Source organism: Aedes albopictus, chromosome 3, assembly GCF_035046485.1.
Source record: "Aedes albopictus strain Foshan chromosome 3, AalbF5, whole genome shotgun sequence".
Taxonomy (NCBI): domain Eukaryota; kingdom Metazoa; phylum Arthropoda; class Insecta; order Diptera; family Culicidae; genus Aedes; species Aedes albopictus.
The window spans coordinates 73241657-73258998 of record NC_085138.1 but is presented as its reverse complement, the minus strand read 5'-3'; the positions used below and the strand labels follow the sequence as shown (position 1 = coordinate 73258998).

Below are 17342 nucleotides of genomic sequence, written 5' to 3'. Positions count from 1 at the left end.
ATTTTTTTTTTTTTTCAACTGAATATTATCTTTTGGAAGTACATTTATGGAATATGGGATCACCCATGTCATTATTTGCGAAAAATATACGAATTGACCTTAATTCAGATAAGCTCAATTTTAATTCAGCGCATTTTTTTACGTGGTTTTTGATATTTTCGTCATAATCAAGTGGTTTATTTAATTTTTAAGTTGAAGATCAGCAGAAGTATAATGATTTATGTTATTACACAGAATCCAATCGTTAGAAAAATTTAAAAATACGCTTATTGCTGTAAAACAACACCCTGTTCATTTCAACCAACCCCCCTCTCCCCTGGTGATTTTACCCACAATTCCCCTATCGATAATGGAAATGGTTCGGCTATAGCTTGATGTATATTGTAAAACTCACCCACATTAAGGCTCAAATAACCACCAATCAGTCATCAACAATCATTAATTATTCAAAAGTAGTTTTCATGCTGGAAATCCAAAAACCGTCACTGAAAATTATTTCACTGCTTTCCAGATGCTGAGTAGAGTACAGTGATATATTTCATTACCATTGGTTGTGATTTCAGCGAAAAAAATACTTTTGATTTCTGATAAAAGCCTAGTTTCGAGTTCAGAAGAAATCGCTCAAGAAACTTCTTGACCGATTCCTGGAAGAAATTGTCTACTGTGGTTGCCATTTGAATTGTCATTTCTTCGCAACTGCGTACTGCGATCGAAAAAAAAAACGGTTTCTTATTCTTGGGCGATTTAGGCAAGGAATTTCCCATGCATCAAGATAGGCAGAGAAATTCCTTCTGAACTGCAAACAGCGCTAAAGGATGATGGTTTGTTTCCTCTTAAGTATGTCTAAAAAAGCTTCATTTTTTGGAACCCGCAGCTAGGTGCCTGATACTGTTATTCTAAGAAAAAAAAAATTGACATTTATGATGCCAAACTAACGTGTTTACACATGATTTCGAAAAGTATATCTATGACTGGTTTGACACGTTAAATTAAGATGTTTTCCAACAGGTAAAAATTCATGTTTAAAACATGTGGTACAAACGTGCAGTATATTTTCAGGGTATTGCTGTGTGCGTTCAGGATGTAAACGGTGCCCAAATGCGCTTCAAACGCGGTAACACAGTGTCACCAAAGGCAACGTAGCAACCCTAGCCAATATCACCGCCAACCTACACAGCAAAAAAAGTTGTTGAATATTACATCGAAATAGCTGCAACCAGGTCGTTACATCGATCGATTAATATTACACAGCCCGATGTACTCGACGGCTGTTGATGTAATAAACAGATCCGATGTAATTTTCGCGATGTAAATAAATTCGACGTACTTTCCACGATGTAATGGAGGCGATGTAAACTAAACCTATTGCAAAAGCTCCCTAAATCGTTGATTAAATTGGATTTTTACCTTTTTCGTTCAGAATTTAGTATAGTTGTTGGAATTGCAAGAACTATACTAAATTCAAGTCAAAAAAGGATAAAACCCAATTTAATCAGCCATTGAGAGAGTAGTCGATGGTAAATAAATGAAGAATGGTTACAACGCGGTACGAATATGGTACCTATATTTATTTTATTTTTTCAAAAATATACATTGGGTGAAGATGGCAGATGGGTATGATCGCCAGATTTGTTCTCTTCGTCATGGGTTTTTTGTCGACCAAATTTCCTGAAACTTGGTCGTCTAATTCAGCTTGGTTGGGAAGGATTTGAGGCCAACTCAAAAGCTTTCAAAAAAAAAACCCATGACGAAGAGATCTAAAACTGTCGAAAATACACAATTTCATCTAATTGTACATAAAATACATAATTAATTTTAGCTTTAAATTACAGGCATCGTTACCATACACCTACTCGGCCAGCACGTTAAAACAATAATTAATGTCGTTAATGGAGGTGCGCTCCTCGCTCTCTTGCAGAATGCTGATGTTCGCCATCTGCGCTTTTTTCGCGAACGCATTTCCAAATGTTAGAGGGCCGCGTTCAACACGTGGAAGAACAGGATCTCTGGAAAGATGGATAAAGCAGATCAAAAATCTGGTAGATTTAATACGTATGAAATGTGTCAGCTTACCTATCTCACCGGGGAATCCCGCGGAAGCTGCATGGTGACAAAGGGTTCCAGTCACGACACATGAGGACGGGCTCTATAAACGACATTGCTCCCTCTGAACGCCTTGCACTCGTACCTGTTGATGTTCTCTCTTCCTTCTCACTACACCATCCGTAAAATCCGAATTCGTTCCATTAGAAATCAAACTGGTCTTTAAAAATGTAGCTCGTATTTCCGCGCAGCTAGGTGTTATCAAACCCCAGCAGCGTGGTGTCGATCCGTATACGTTTTACCCTCGTTTGTGCACTTTGTTGATATCGCTTGGGCCTTGGCTTGGGCAGACACGAGACATCGACGGTTCCCAGCTGGTAAATTCCCATCTCAACGTAGACGTCTGGCGTGTCCTGGTGGTGCTGCAACAGCTGCGAGGAGTGCGACAATCACTTGATGTGGCACTTCTGGACCTCCAGGAGGTGATGATCTTGGCATCGCCGGAGAAGATCGCTTCCTGTACCACTGTTTAGTAAGAGAAAGAGATATTGATTGAGATCTTTTCATTACAAAATAAAAACAAAGTATATATAATCAGAGCGCTCTAAACGGAACGGCACAGAACAGCACCTGTTCACCATAAGGGCGGGTGATCGACGTGTGAGCTCCAGTGAAGAACTCTAAGTTCAATTATGTAGGAGGTTGATATCCGGTCCTGCGAATCAGCTGTTAAAAAGGATGGCAATGAAAAATCAGAAACAGAATATGTAGTACAAACCGAGACCAACGGCAATGACCCCAGCGACGAACCAGGCTACCAACGTGAACTGCCCTCACTCAGGAAGTACTGATAATGACAAGGACGCAGTTGATTTTCAACCTTTAACGATACAAATCAACAAGAAAAATATGTGAACAACAGATCACGTTCACTAAAGATGATTGCACTCATTCAAACTTCACAATTTTCTCAAATTATGATAGAAATAAATCATTTTCCTTAAAATTTTGGCTTCCTTGCACCCTATTTCGCCATAGTGTACCAGTTATGGCTAATCCCATAAGGAATGCATGTAAATAGTGCGAAGTGGAACCGAAATTACAAAATGTGTCCATAACTGGGACAGGGTTCCTATCATTGGCACATGCCGCGATAAATACTAAAAGTGGATTTGGCTTCGTTTCTATATTTTTCCTGTAATGTATGAAAACAAATCTATCATTTGACATATCGACGACATTCGTCGGTCTTCTTCTTATTTTTGTAGAAATAGTTTTCCTTAGATAGTGCGATAACTGGTACAGGCACACTATTTGGTAAAAATTGTAGAGAAATTTCCGATGGAATTCCTGCAGGAATGTACGGTGGAACTTCTACAGTAATTACTTAGTATTCTCGGCGGTACTCCTGTTAGGAATTTCTAGTAGAACTTCGAGAAGTATCCCCAGTGAATAATACTTTCAAATGAATTCCTGACAGAACTTCCCTAGGGATTAAAAGTTTATCTCCTAGAGAAAATTTGCTGCAGAACACATAGAGAAGTATTTTGCGGAATTCTTAAGGAAATTCTCTTTGGAACTTTTAGAACGATTTCTGAAGAGATTTTCGGTGGTACTTCCACAAGTATTTCCGGTATAACTCTTGCCGGACTTCCCGATGCAACTTCTAGTAATAATCGATGAAACTCCCAGAGAAATTCTCTAGACATGTGGGATCCTTGCTGTAACTCCTAGGAGAATCACTGCTGAATGTCTTAGAGGAGTTCCAGTGAATATACTTGAGGAATTCACAATGGATTTGATGGACGGATTCACTGTGGATCAACTACTACAATTTCTGGTTATTAGCGGAGGGGGGCCTACAAATATTCATAGAGGATCTTCGAGTGAAACTTCCGGTGTAACTGGAAGTACTTCCGTTGAAACTTTGAGCAAAATTGCCAGTGAAACTCTGACAGGAACTCCTTGAGGAATTCCCAGTGAATCTACTAGAGAAACAACACTAGTTTACAGCATTTTTGAACTCGGTAAGCTGATGATCATTTTTAGTGTAGAATCATGTCCTGAGTTCGAAAACGCGAAGGAAAAAATTACAGTAGGGCTTAATTTTTTCTACTTTCCATACCAGGCTGTCGATTTGAATCGATTTTTGTTATAATTTTTCAGCAAAGTTGCTCCCTTCATGCATCTCTATTTCCGTAACCAATGCTCCGATTGAGCTGATTTTTTTTAAATAACTGGCCTACATCTAAGGTTTCAAATGTACATACGTCGAGAAAGATTTTTTCAATTATTTTTTTCTTACTGCAAAAAATACAAATCTTCATTATTTTTGGATATTTTGCTCAAATTTAAGGAGATAGTAAATATCATATTTAGAGCTCGATTTTCAGGATAAGCTCAAAAACTGTTCTACTTAAAAATTTTCAAAGCACGATCCTGATATCAGAACATAATGAAGCCGGAAAAAATCTCATTTTCTTCTTTTGTCACTTTGCTCGTTGATTCGGCAAGGGGGGGGGATAATAAATAATAAATGTATTTGATGAAAAATTACCCAAACAATTAGGCAAAATCGTGAAACTCATCAGATTTGTTAAGAAATTTTCTCGACAACTCTAATTTCAGTTCAAAATTTTTAAAGTTTTGAATAATTTATTTGTGTCCCCCCTCAAAATGTCGAATTCCGGCCAAAATTTTCCGAGGGGGGGGGGGGTGACATTAGAGAAAATCGAAATTTGTGTCAGCCTATGCCAGGGTGGCCACTCAGAGCGGCAAATAAAATTCCCGAGTTTTTCCCGGTTTTCCCGATAGATCTTTGAAAATTTTCCCGATTCTAAAATAGAATGATTTACAATGAAAATTAAACGTAACTTACTTAGAAAAATTTAAGAGAAATAATATTGAATATTTTCTTGGAGTTAACATTCATATGAATTTGAAAATAAGTTTCTAACTAATTTATTTAATATTTAGCTAAGTCATGTATTGTTGTCTTCTATCCAATGATGGGCATTGAAGTTACGACATCTTCAGATTCTTAAATTTAAATCTTAAGATGGCCAACTAGTACAAATTATGCAGTTTTTTTCACCCTTTATAAGGCCGAGAAAACTAGAAGAGTTGTTACGGCTACTATTATGGAAATGATTATATACATGATTACAAGTACAAAACAATTTTTGTTTGAATGAAACTCTCAAAATTCAAGGTGGCAATATAGTTGCCACTGTCCATTTAGTCCAAAAACGAGCTTTTGAGGTAGCATTATCGTTGCCATTGCCCGTTTAGACCCCCAGCGCTGGTGGCAATATTCTTGTCACTGCCCGTTTGCGGTACTTTTCTTCTTTTGACTTCGACAAAAAGCCGGAAAAGAGATTTTAGAGTGATTTATGACTTAACCCATGATATAAACTGCGTAGTTCAGCTCATGTCAACCCATAATTTGATTTTTTTTTTTTTTTTTATTGGAAAAAAGACACGGACACGTTTAATGCTTCCAGTGAGCTATTTGCTCTTTGAAGGAAGCACGATGATTTCTTAAAATATTTACCAAATCTATGCTTTTACAATAAGTTTGAGCTTATTTTCTTCACGCGGTCAAATTTAGCCATTTTTGAGACTTCAAATGGCTTGTTGTAAAAGCTTTGTTTAGTATCAAAAAATACCAGGCGTTGTTAATAATCCCAGTTTTTCGTAAAACAAAAGTTTGAAATAAATTGTTATAAACAGAAAAACTACAAATAGTAGGTGGCGATGTAGTTGCTACTGCCTTATAAAGGGTTAAGCAAATAAAAATCAAAAGTATAATCCTGGGGGGTGTCGAAACTCAGAAATTACACTATGATTATAGGATTTACGAATTTCTTAGTTATATTCCAAAAGTCTCTTCTAAAAAAATCTTGGTAAGTTCGTTTGGGAAACTAATAGGCAATAACAGAATGCCAAAAAAAAAACATTCTGGATGAACTCCTGGTGGAATACCAGGAAAGAATTTTGAAAACGATTTCTAGGGAAATCTTCTGTGTAGTATTTTTGATGGTCATTTTAAGATAATTTAATCGAAAACCAGTGGCGAACTTTATGGTAGCGTTAATAGCTACCGCAGAAAATCAGGCAGGTTACTTAGACTGAAATCGTAAATTCTACGAGAAATTTGAGAGATCAAAAAAGTCTTAAATTTTGTCTGATAATCGTCTCGCATTCAGTCTTTTCATCAGCGATTGCATATGAAGTTCTCAGAGATTTACTCATTGGCCACATTTTCAAATATGTCAGGAATTTCTCCAGGAATTCCTGAAAGATTAGTTTTTGAGAAAATATTTTCCCCAAAATGTAGAGGCAGATTCTATATATGGGAATTATTTATTTCCATAATCCAGATGCTTTTGAATACTCATTGGAACTCCCGCGAGAATTTCAATTGGTAGTTTCACTAGAAACTACGGATACTCAAAATTCTCGAGAAATGGATGAACCAGGAGTTTTACCAGGGACTTATGCTAAAGCTTCACCAAAAAGGGATTTTCCCGATAACTTACTCCGGTTTTCTCCGAACATTTTTTTTTCACCAGTTCAACAAATGAGTAGATCAAAAAAACAATAGGCGTGCTTTGGGGAGTTCCATCAGATATAACAAAATCCCTTTAAATATTCTTTCAAATATTTTATAAATTGTAAGAATGTTTTCACCAAAATTACTCATCCAGATTTTTATTATTTTTAATTTGAATTTCTTCTTGGAGCAATTCATTAATTCAAAATTTTATTAGCATCCTCTCCAAATTTCTCAAAGACTTTTCGCTTAAAGGACAAATGCTATATCAAATCAAGTATTCTCCTAGAGATTGTACAAGGATAATTTTTTTAGAAAGAAGTTATATTTTTGTTGTTTTATAAAACTTTTATTGGACGCTTGATGTTTTCTGGAACATGTACATCCTGAAATGCATAAGTCCCGGAGAAATTCGCGAATAGGTCGTAACTGACAAAAAGTACACAATTGAGGTGATTATAAGATTGAAAAGATGTTAGATTTTCCTACTAAATACTCACAAACTTTCCTTGAAATCACTTTTCTAACTATTGAAAATCACGGGTTGAGTGAAAGACGTAATCCCATTATGTGTCGCACGAAACAAAACAAGAATTACGCTTTCCACTCCTGGTGTTTTTGTTTACGAAAGTAGAAGGCGAAACTGAAATCACAACGTAAACACGGCGATAGTGAAAGGCGAAAATCATAAACAAGGCGAATAGTAAAAGGCGATTCTGAAATTGATATCGATTCAAGGCTTATAGTATTGGGCGTATTTGGCATTATCGGGCATCAATTCTGGCGTAACAAAATAAATGCAATTTTTAGTGCAAAAATTAACAAATGTGTACTGTTTTATTAGAAAATTAAGAAAATGTGTCAGAATTGTGTCATTTAAGCTTGTTCATGTTGAATTACTCTGAACTATTCCTAAATAGGAATTGAAATTGTATCAGCAAAATTCGGTTGTTGTTTTCTCAATGTTATTGCTTTGTCAGTTACGCCCTATTCGCGAATTACTCCGGAAGTGTCATATGAATCTATAAATATGTGTATGTGTCTCAACAAGTATTTCCACCAGAATGTTCTCTAGAATATCTTTGAAATTGAGCTATGAAATGAACAGATAGCGCCACCGTAGCCTTGTGTGTTTGACGTAACTCGACTGCTGTCATTGTGTAACAGTCCATATACGGTGGCGCTTTTGTTTTGATGCGGTGAGTAGCGGAAAAGTTGGCTTCAATGATCCATTGTGATGTTAGGTAACATCACTATAATTAACTTATGCATAAAAAATTTTGGTCGATGATGGAAGTTCATGACTTTCGTTTTTTTTTTTGTAAACTAGTCTAATTGGTGGGAGTAATAAAAAAAATTTTTAGTGGAACTCCTAGAGATAGTCTGTTCAGAACTCCTAGGAGAATTCGTTACGCAACTCCTAGACGATTTTCCTGAGAAACTCCTTGGGACATTCCCGTTGTTACTTCGAAAACAGTTCTTAGTTAAAAAAAAATACTACTGGCGAGAGAATTTCCGGGGTAACCTCTTCTAGAGGGATTTCTGGTGGAACTCCTAGAAAATTTTTCGTTGGAACTTCTAGAGCAATTCTCGCTGGAAGTACTAGAGGATGCGACTCCTGCGGGATTTGCAGTGGTACTAATACAGAAATACGAGGAGGAACGCCGATACGAATTTCTGTTGTGAATCCTACTGGAGTTTCGATCAGAATCAGAACTCCTGAAATTTCTAGTGAAATTTCTTGAGAATTTCTGGATGACTTTTCTGGTGGATTTGATGGTGGGGCTATTGGAAGTATTCCTTATGGAACTACTTAAAGGTTACCAATAATGGAACATCTAGAGCAGTGGAGCTCAGCGCTTCTCGTATTTTTCGCAACATTTGGTTAGAAATCAATAAAAACTGAAGAGATGTGTTACAAATTTATGCTTTATCCAACGCCTGGTGTTGTAGCTAACTGGTTATGGAGAAAAACCTGAGTTATGTTTTCAATCTTTCGAGATTTGCTCGATTGAGTAAAAATTACGCCCGCAGGCCACACTCATTATTATCGAAGTTCGTCAAGTTACGAAAAGTTGCAAAACTTATTTCAGTTTAGTAACCTTGTACTACTAAATGACCTCGATACTAAGCTTCAGTTTGAATACTAATTTGCTTGTCGTTGAAGTGGTTTTCGATAAGTACTAAGCAATTTTGTTGATGAATTGCGTAAAATGCTGAGCACCACTTCTAGATCAGTGGTGCTCAGCATTTTTGCTGGAGCTCCTGCGGGCACTTCTAGACGAAAAATAGGCTTCGTGAGAGATTCTCGTTTGAACTCCGTAAGGAAATCCTGGTGAAGCTCCTCGTGGGAGCTCCCGAAGGATTTTTGTTTTATTTTCACCGGAGATGGAAAAAGCCGGTGGAATAGAGCAATTTTCAACAATCCTTCCTCCAACTGACATGAAACCTCCTCATTACTTCATCTTTGTATTTTATAATTTGCAATAACAAATTTCGAGTTCATTTCCAGTGAGTACATTTTTTTTTGGAAGTTAGATTGCTACATCTACAATAAGGTGGATATCATTTTGACTTTTTGTCTCCCCAACTTCAAAAATGTTTGGTAGGATTTTGCATTTTGAGGGGGCAGATAAAAATATTTATCAAAATATCGGGTCTTGCTAAAAATTCTGTAACAAATCTGATGAGTTTTTAATATTTTCCAGATTAAATGGTTTGTTATTTTTATCCCCCCCCCCCTCGACCAGGGGGTGGGACAAAAAGTGAAATAAATATTTGTAACGTTGAGAAGCAGGCTTTTTTCCAGTAGGGATGTTATGCCAAGAAGAAGAAGAAGAAGATGACTATTAATCTCTTTTTGTATCACAAGAACAACAGACGAAGGTTGAACCATGTGGCGCCGGGTTTTGGAGCGAAAACTATATGAAGTTCATTGTCGTTACCCAATTGACCAGCTTCCGGAGTCCCTGTAACCCGTTCAGCATTGACCAGACCTGCCCAGAACCCTCCAAAAATGGTCCTAAACAATATGCAGGGTGGCCACACAAAATCAAAAATGAAATTCCCGCATTTTTCCCGCATTGATTTAAAATTTTCCCGACTTCTCTCTAAATGTTTGTGGAGCTTGTAAAACATCTAAGAATCCAAACATTTAAGTGCTTTTGCTAGATCTATCATTGAAAATTCCTACTAAGCGATAATTTAAAGAATCCTTTACTAACAAATTTAGGAATTATTTCAAAAAGTTTAGTTAAGAACGTTGATTAAAACTTAGCCCAAAACTCATCCAGGTCGGCAAAAATTCTCAAATTGTATCAGCAGGAACTACTACAGAAACAAACTATTTTTGCCATGGTTTTGCCATACATAAAATACAAAATCAGTTATGCAAGAATAGAATTTTAGATTTTCAGTATTTATCATTTTTAGTATTTATCATGTAAATAAAAAAATGGAATAAAATACACTTCAGAAATATGATTTTAAATTTCTAGAAAATGCATTAAAACCATAGATTGAAAAATCTATAGATATACCATACTAATCATATCTATCAACGAAATATCTGATCGACAAAAATCCTTCCACCACAATTCTAGGATTTTCCAGCTAAAATTATTTTGCTTGATATTTCCAGATTTTCCTTTTTTTTAGGCAGTTGACAGTAGACACCCAGGAAATCTACGTGATTCCTTGATAATATTCGGACAAGTATCTTGGCAAATTATGCTGTGTATTGTGCGAAAAATAATTACATTTATTTGTGGTTAAATTTCATGTACAATTTCCTACGGAATTCATAGACATTTCTAGTGAAAATAATGTGGAAATTGTAGAAGTTTGTTTTTGCATTTCTGCTGAAATCATTTAAAAAGTTTTTTTGCCAAAAAATCTATATTTTTCGCAATATTTCTTACGTTTTTAGGTTCAGTTCAGGTTCAGCAAGCCACTTCAAATCACAATTTTTAAAAATTGTGATTTATAATATGTTTGTACTAAAATTTAAGATCTAATCGTTGACTTGAGCATCCGAACAATGTAAAACTGTCATCCAGAGAATTTCTATTAAACAAGAAATTACTCATGATTCAGAAACTAATAGTCATCATCAATGTATTTTAGAATTTCAGCGTGACTTTTAAAGCCTAAAGCTGGTTGATTAAATTAAGGTATAATTGTGAAATTGTGTAAGAATCTAAATTTGAAGTGAGTTGAGCGCTAAATCTAGGGTTGTGGGTTTCTAATTTCGCCAACAACAAAAATGTTGAAACAAAATAAGAAAATAACATTTTTAAGTAATTTTATTGCGTATCATAATAAAACATATTGAATTGAAATAATCAAACATAAATTGGAATATTTACCTTTAATAGAGATCGAAATATTTGTTCACTTCTGTGTTGATTTTCTCGTATCTCTGAATATGGCATCTGCTATTTGTATACATTTGCAATTTATTTTTCAATCTTTCACATAAATCAAAATTTTCATTTTTACCCTTCTTACACCCATAAGAAGGGTATAAATATCGCTCGAAAAACCGACTTTCGATCCGAGGCCCGGAGGGCCGAGTCTCATATACCAATGAACTCAGCTCGACGAACTGAGCAAATGTCTGTATGTGTGTGTGTGTGTATGTGTGTATGTGTGTATGTGTGTGTGTGTGTATGTGCGTTACAAAAAAAAGTCACGCACGTTTCTCAGCCGTCTGTCAACCGATTTGAGTTCTCTTGGAAGCAAATGAAAGCTACTACATCCTAGTAGAACGCTATTGAATTTTTTTTCGATTGGACGTTTGGTTACCGAGATATCTCTCGAAGAGTACTTATGAGTCATACTTCTAAACTTTTTAAGATTTTTGACCAAGTGTATCATAATAAATATTTCGGCCGTTTGTCAAACGATTTAAGTTCTCTTGGCACCAAATGAAAGCTACAGCATCCTAGTAGATCACCCAGAAATTTTATTTCGATTGGACATTTGGTTACAGAGATATCTTTCGAAGAGTACTTAGGATTCATACAACTAAACTTTTTGAGATGTTTGACCAATTGTATAATAATAAATATCTTAGCCGTCTGTCAACCGATTTCGGTTACCCTGGCACCAAATGAAAGCTACAACATTCTAGTAGAACCCTATACAATTTCATTAGGATTGGACATTTGATTACCGAGATATCTTTCAAAGAGTACTTGGGAGTAATACAGGTTAACTTTTTGAAAGATTTTGGACCAAGGGTACCATAATAAATATCTCAGCCATCTGTCAACCGATTTGGGTTCTCTAAGCACCAAATGAAAGCTACAATATCCTTGTATAAGGCCCTGAAATTTTATTTCGATTCGACATTTGATTACTGAGATATCTTACGAAGAGTATTTCAATAAATTCTTTTTACCCTTCTTACACCCATAAGAAGGGTATAAATATCGCTCGAAAAACCGACTTTCGATCCGAGGCCCGAAGGTCCGAGTCTCATATACCAATGAACTCAGCTCGACGAACTGAGCAAATGTCTGTATGTGTGTGTGTGTATGTGTGTATGTGTGTGTGTGTGTATGTGCGTTACAAAAAAAAGTCACGCACGTTTCTCAGCCGTCTGTCAACCGATTTGAGTTCTCTTGGAAGCAAATGAAAGCTACTACATCCTAGTAGAACGCTATTGAATTTTTTTTCGATTGGACGTTTGGTTACCGAGATATCTCTCGAAGAGTACTTATGAGTCATACTTCTAAACTTTTTAAGATTTTTGACCAAGTGTATCATAATAAATATTTCGACCGTTTGTCAATTGATTTGGGTTCTCTTGGCACCAAATGAAAGCTACAGCATCCTAGTAGATCGCCCAGAAATTTTATTTCGATTGGACATTTGGTTACAGAGATATCTTTCGAAGAGTACTTCGAATTTATACAACTAAACCTTTTGAGATTTTTGATCAAAAGTATCATAGTAAATATCTTAGCCGTCTGTCAACCGATTTCGGTTATTCTGGCACCAAATAAAAGCTACAACATTCTAGTAGAACCCTATACATTTTCATTAGGATTGGACATTTGGTTACCGAGATATCTTTCAAAGAGTACTTGGGAGTAATACAGGTTAACTTTTTGAGATTTTTGACCAAGGGTACCATAATAAATATCTCAGCCGTCTGTCAACCGATTTGGGTTCTCTAAGCACCAAGTGAAAGCTACAATATGCTTGTATAAGGCCCTGAAATTTTATTTCGATTCGACATTTGATTACTGAGATATCTTACGTAGAGTATTTCAATAAATTATTTTTTTTATTATATTCACTTGTTATCTTGCGCTTGTTTTTGACCAGTCTATGGGAAATTATTTTTCAATAAATAATGCTGATCTCATACAAAGTGTATTCTAGCAGGTTATTGTTTTCAACAAAATTATAATTAACAAATTACAAATACACAGGAATTTTATGAAAACTAACAATATGTTAAATGAAAGCTTTAAATTTATATATTGTGGGAAAAATGCAAGAACTGTACAGCCAAAATAACTAGTTAATGCCAAAACTGATTAACTTAGTAGATGTATCATTTTTGTCCTTTCAACACCATAACCATGAATACCAAGTACTTCGGAGTTAATTTATTCGACTGATTAAGAGATATTAGACAAAGTGCATCTTGCTGATTTTTTTTATCCATTTGTTAATCGATTCAAGATTATTTGGCAGTTAACAAAAGATACAATATTCCAGAATATGAAAGCTATTTTTTTAACATTCCATATAAGATTCTAGGAAGTGTCTGGCATTTCTGGTAAGTCCATGGTCTGATGCTATTTTGGGAACCAATTCACTAGATGTCAAATCCACAATATTTTCTAGAACTTTTGGCCAATCGCACAAAATAAATTTGCTTAATACGCATAATACAACAATATTTTTAATAAGTGTAAGAAGGGTTCTGTTCACCATAGGTGGATTAAATCGGGTTTTTTTGTATTGAGATCAAATGCAGTTTTGAGGTTATAGCTAATTTTGGATGATTCCGCTGTTAATTAGATAATAATGCTCTCAGATGTCAGAAGTTAACGAAGTTTGGGCCCGCACGAAATTAGGGCACCCCACGGTATAAATTCCTGAAAAAAATGCGGAAAGAATTTTGGGAAGCATTTTATGAGGTATCTATGGAGGAATTTCTACAGGGAGCCCGGGAGGGATTATTAAAAGAACTCCGGGAGGACGACCCGGAAGGGATTCCTGAACAAATCCCGGGTGGAATGCCTGATGGAATCTCTGTATGAATTCTTGAAGCCATCCCAGGAGGATTCCCTGAAGATATCTCGGGAAATATTCCTGAAGGAATCCAGTGAAGAATTTCTGTAAGAATTCCGATCAGTGGCGTCGCGTAATCTCACTTTTGAGGTTACGTAGTTGAAATTCCTGAAGAATTTCTTGAAGGACTTCCTGGATGAATTCTTGAACGAATCCTAGAAGTGATTCCTTAAGAAATTTTGGAAAGGATCCGGACGGAATCCCGGAAGGAATTTCTGAACGAATTCCTGTAGGAATTGCTGAAGGAATCCCGGGAGAAATTCTTGATGCAATCCAAGGAGAAATTCCTGAAGGGGACCCTGATAGGAATCCCTGGAGAAATTACTGAAGAAATTTTTGGGGGAATTTCGGAAGGAATATGAGATGAACCAGCCTAGGGCTGAAAATCTCAAAAATAAAGACAAAAAAAAATCAGAAGGAATCTTTGGAATTGTCCCTGAAGAAATTCCTGAAGGAATCTCGGAATCTTCAGGAATCCAAAGAGCAATTCTTGAAAACCCTCATTTGGAGTTTTGGAATAAACCCCGCGAGATAGCGCGGAAGCAATTCCAGGAATACCTGGAGAAATTTCAGAAGGAATGCTCTCTGGATTCCCAGAGGCATGTATGCAATTGCATTGGAAAAAATGTTGAAGGAATTCCTAGATAAATCCTAGAAATAAGCTGATCTCTGGAGCAATCCCTAGCTGAATATTTGAAAGATTACATGGAGAAAACTCTGAAGGAATACATGAAAAAATACCTGAGGGAATCACTGAAGGCAATCCAGGGAAAACTCGTGGAGGAAATCTATGATGCATCCCTGCAGAAGTATCTGTAGGAACCTGTGAAGGAATCGTGGGAGGAATTCCTGAAGCATTTATCGGAAATACCTTGAAACAACCATTATAGGAACCCCTGAAAACTGGAGTAACACACAAAGGAATCCTTTGATAAATTCCTGGAGGTAGGGTCTGGGACCATTTGGGCAGGAGCACCTATTTTGGGCACTTGCTGCTATAACTTAGTCAATTTCAAATCGATTGACTTGAATTTTTGCACATGGCTAGATACTGTGCGTATCTGATCATGTTTCAAAAATAAAGTCAATCGGTTCAAAATTGACTGAGTTATAGCAGCAAGTGCCCAAAATAGGTGCTCCTGCCGAAATAGTCCCAGACCCTACTCCTGAAGAAATACCTGGAAAATTTTCTGAAGCAATGTTTCCGCTATCAACTTTTCAAGAAATCTTAATGTCCACTCTATTTACAACGTTTCATTGCACAAACGGATAATTAATTATATTATCATACAAAAAATGTGGAAAGATATGCAAACATGACAAAAAGTTAAAAAAAACTGTTGAAAACTATGGAAGCGCTCATGGTACACACTAAGCTGAGAGCAGGTTTAGTCTCAGTTGGGATACTACATTAAGAAGAAACAAATCATTAACTACACGGAATCTGATGAATCGACTAACCCTTAGCGACGCAGAGCGCCGATTGTCATCCAATTGTTATGTAAGATCCGTACAATATAGCTAGGTAAAATAAAACGAATCCTACCGAAAGTATCAAAAGGTACAAAAGTTCAAGTTAATTGGCATGAAATTGCTTATAACTCACGCAACTGCCCCAACAATAGTGGAATCGCCCATAGCGAAAAGTGGGAAGCGGGTCCTGTCTGCCCAAATGGATCAAAGCTCTATATCAACAATTCTAACAATCTCTAGAAACCGTTTTCTCGTAAACTAATGTTGCATACATTTTCTAAGGCATAAAATGCAGAGTAATGCTTTTATGGGGAATAGTATAGGTTCTTTGGCATACCTGCAAATGGATAAGGACGATGAATGGAATCCTCTGTAGGTACCCTTATTCAGGCCATTTCGGTATTCAAGCCGACCTCTTCGTAGTCTTCCGGAGCAACGTGAAATTCACCATCCTGCAGAATCTGCTCGGCGGAATGCTTTGCGCATCTAACGGTATTGCTGGACAACGTACATATGGCGCGCTGGATCATGACCATCACTACCAGCTCAGGGGACCGGTTTGGCAACTATCACGAAAAACAATTTCTTCTGTCGTGGCGTCGATGGTGTTTTTACGGGGTATTTTTCCACGATGAAATCTACGAATGACCATGAAATTGTCGCGGAAGAAGTCATAATTGGCCATTTCGAGGGCCAGGACAAAACAGGAGCAGCTTAACAATGATTTTCTCTCCGGGTTGGCCATCAATAGACGATTATTGGTCGAGTAGAGGGTTGCGGCAGGTTTTTAGTACCGCGTCGTCGGTACCGCAAAACTCTAGTTGGATTTACCTATTTGGAGAAAAAAAATAATTGATATTGATAATAATTATGTGATAGTTTAAAAAAAACTTACCTGAGCAAGAGTAACTCCAATAATTATTGGAAAAATCAGGAAAAACACTCGACCCGACGGACTCGACGACCGCAAAACGCGAAAAACAAACATGGCAGCTTGCTTGTCTGCGCGTGGTCGATCGCAACAATCAGGGCAGTGTTGCGAGATGTCATATCACATCATAAGAGGATGCGATATGGCATTGATTCTGTGTAATTTTACACAGCGTCATCGCAACCACTTGGTTGCAGTTGTTTATGTGTAATATTCACATTATTTTGATGTGAATATTACACAAATACAACGGAAACGAGAATGGTTAAGGTTTTTCTGTGTAATGTTGAGCCAGATGTAATTCTACGCAAAATCGGTGTGATAGTACATCTGAAAAAAGTGATTACATAGGTTTTTTGTTACATAGGTCCAATTACATCGAGGCGGATTACAATATTTTTTGCTGTGTAGGATGCAAAAGCTCCCGCTGACATCGGGTTACTTGTTTGAAAATCTTACCGCATTTGGTGTTTCCGCATTTCAAGTTTGCATTTCGAATGTACACAGCAATACTTTGAAATTACACGGAAACAAAGAATTATCCAAGAAAACAAAATTAAAATTAAAATATTTTAAAAATAATCATAAAATCTCAAATTTTAATTAATAATAACATTATCCTTCAAAGAAAACACATATAATAGATATTATTCCTTCTTTTATAATAGGCTGTTCTTTCGTCTGATTTTGTTTCAAAGAAGAGAAGACACAGACACGTTTAATGCTTCCAGTGAGCTATTTTGCTCTTTGAAGGAAGCACGACACTAGACAACGGACTAGCATGCAACGCCCAGTGGCACAGCCGAAAACTTTCCCTGACAGCTGCGGCGGGAATCGAACCCGCGCTCCTTAGCACGATGCGACTAAAGGCTTGATGACCTTAGCCGCACGACCACGAAGCCACACTGTTGCAGTTATTGGCAATTTAATTTGCTCATAACGCAAGCTGTCCTCAGAGCTCAGACAAAGTTGAAAGCTCCATAGGGCAGTGCATGAAATTATCTCCTTCTCTTTCACTCTTACAGA

The 17342-nt window shown here is 36.6% G+C and overlaps 1 long non-coding RNA gene across 1 annotated transcript; it reads right to left on the bottom strand.

Annotated features, from left to right (window-relative positions):
- Positions 1–1216: 1216 nt before the first annotated feature.
- LOC134290162 (uncharacterized) lies at positions 1217–17237 on the bottom strand. The gene is made up of 4 exons (XR_009998878.1): positions 16281–17237; positions 15723–16216; positions 2074–2568; positions 1217–2006 (listed from the first exon to the last, which is right to left on the bottom strand). It is a non-coding gene; the product is annotated as an uncharacterized LOC134290162 (long non-coding RNA).
- Between the last annotated feature and the right edge of the window lie 105 nt (positions 17238–17342).